This window comes from Embiotoca jacksoni, unplaced genomic scaffold (assembly GCF_022577435.1).
Source record: "Embiotoca jacksoni isolate LCO1_2020_lvr unplaced genomic scaffold, fEmbJac1.0.p SCAF_69, whole genome shotgun sequence".
Lineage (NCBI taxonomy): Eukaryota > Metazoa > Chordata > Actinopteri > Embiotocidae > Embiotoca > Embiotoca jacksoni.
The window spans coordinates 807,484-809,218 of NW_027185424.1; the positions used below are offsets into that span (position 1 = coordinate 807,484).

Below are 1,735 nucleotides of genomic sequence, written 5' to 3' on the forward strand. Positions count from 1 at the left end.
TCCAGGAAGTAAACTCCGGTTGTGTGCGTGCGACACAGAGAAAGAAATAAGCAGTAAATACGCGTCGAAATCATCAGCGAGGCGGGTTTTTGGGCCACAAATTGTCAGCACGGACCGCAGAGCCAGCCAGGCTGTCAGTCAAAGGTAAGTGACGGAGGGAGCTCGGTGAACTGTGTGGAACAGCGTGCGTGCTGCTTAGCTCGTGTTGTTGTACGGCAACGACACGGTTTTAAAGTGAAGCAGAGCAGATGATGACATCACTGATGTGTCTGAAGGAACAGACAGATGATGACATCACTGATGTGTCTGAAGGAACAGACAGATGATGACATCACTGATGTGTCTGAAGGAACAGACAGATGATGGACGGCTGCTTCGATCCCTCCTCGTAACATGACACCTGCCATATGAGATAAAAACATGACGTGATGATAAGAAACAGTAATACTAGAAATAAAAGGTTAAAACAGGCACTGAAACTGGAATAATGGTACAATCCTCTTGCAGGTGATAATAAGAGTGACAGGTGTACCATCCACTGAGGATCATCATAATATGAAGGCAGGGGCGGGTCCACGGATCTACGGGTCCACTGGTCCACAGATCTACGGGTCCACTGGTCCACGGGTCCACTGGTCCGAGGGTCAACTGGTCCACTGGTCCACGGGTCCACAGATCTACGGGTCCACTGGTCCACAGATCTACGGGTCCACTGGTCCACGGGTCCACTGGTCCGAGGGTCAACTGGTCCACTGGTCCACGGGTCCACTGGTCCACGGGTCCGAGGGTCCACTGGTCCACGGGTCCGAGGGTCCGAGGGTCCACTGGTCCAAGGGTCAACTGGTCCACTGGTCCATGGGTCCACTGGTCCACTGGTCCACGGGTCCGAGGGTCCACGGGTCTGAGGGTCCACTGGTCCGAGGGTCAACTGGTCCACTGGTCCATGGGTCCACTGGTCCACGGGTCCGAGGGTCCACGGGTCTGAGGGTCCACTGGTCCACGGGTCAACTGGTCCACGGGTCAACTGGTCCATGGGTCCACTGGTCCACTGGTCCACGGGTCCGAGGGTCCACTGGTCCATGGGTCTAAGGGTCCACTGGTCCACGGGTCCGAGGGTCCACTGGTCCACTGGTCCGAGGGTCAACTGGTCCACTGGTCCACGGGTCCACGGATCCACGGGTCCACTGGTCCACTGGTCCACGGGTCTGAGGGTCCACGGGTCCACTGGTCAACGGGTCCACTGGTCCACGGGTCCACGGGTCCGAGGGTCCACGGGTCCACGGGTCCACTGGTCCACTGGTCCACGGGTCCACGGGTCCGAGGGTCCACGGGTCAACTGGTCCACGGGTCCACTGGTCCACGGGTCCACGGGTCCGAGGGTCCACAGGTCCACTGGTCCACGGGTCCGAGGGTCCACGGGTCCGAGGGTCCACGGGTCCACTGGTCCACGGGTCCGAGGGTCCACTGGTCCACGGGTCCAACTGGTCCACTGGTCCACGGGTCCACTGGTCCACTGGTCCACGGGTCCGAGGGTCCACTGGTCCACGGGTCCACTGGTCCACGGGTCCACGGGTCAACTGGTCCACGGGTCCACTGGTCCACGGGTCCGAGGGTCCACTGGTCCACTGGTCCACTGGTCCACGGGTCCACTGGTCCACGGGTCCGAGGGTCCACTGGTCCACTGGTCCACGGGTCCACTGGTCCACTGGTCCACGGGTCCACTGGTCCACGGGTC

General features: G+C 60.3%; 1 protein-coding gene across 1 annotated transcript in view; it reads left to right on the forward strand.

The window, feature by feature from the left end:
* pdxdc1 (pyridoxal-dependent decarboxylase domain containing 1) overlaps positions 1-1,735 on the forward strand; it is a 30,005-nt gene continuing 28,270 nt past the window's right edge. Inside the window, exon 1 of the mRNA XM_069175677.1 lies at positions 1-144. The gene's annotated coding sequence lies outside the window, so the exon portion shown is untranslated. The remainder of the gene's footprint in view (positions 145-1,735) is intronic.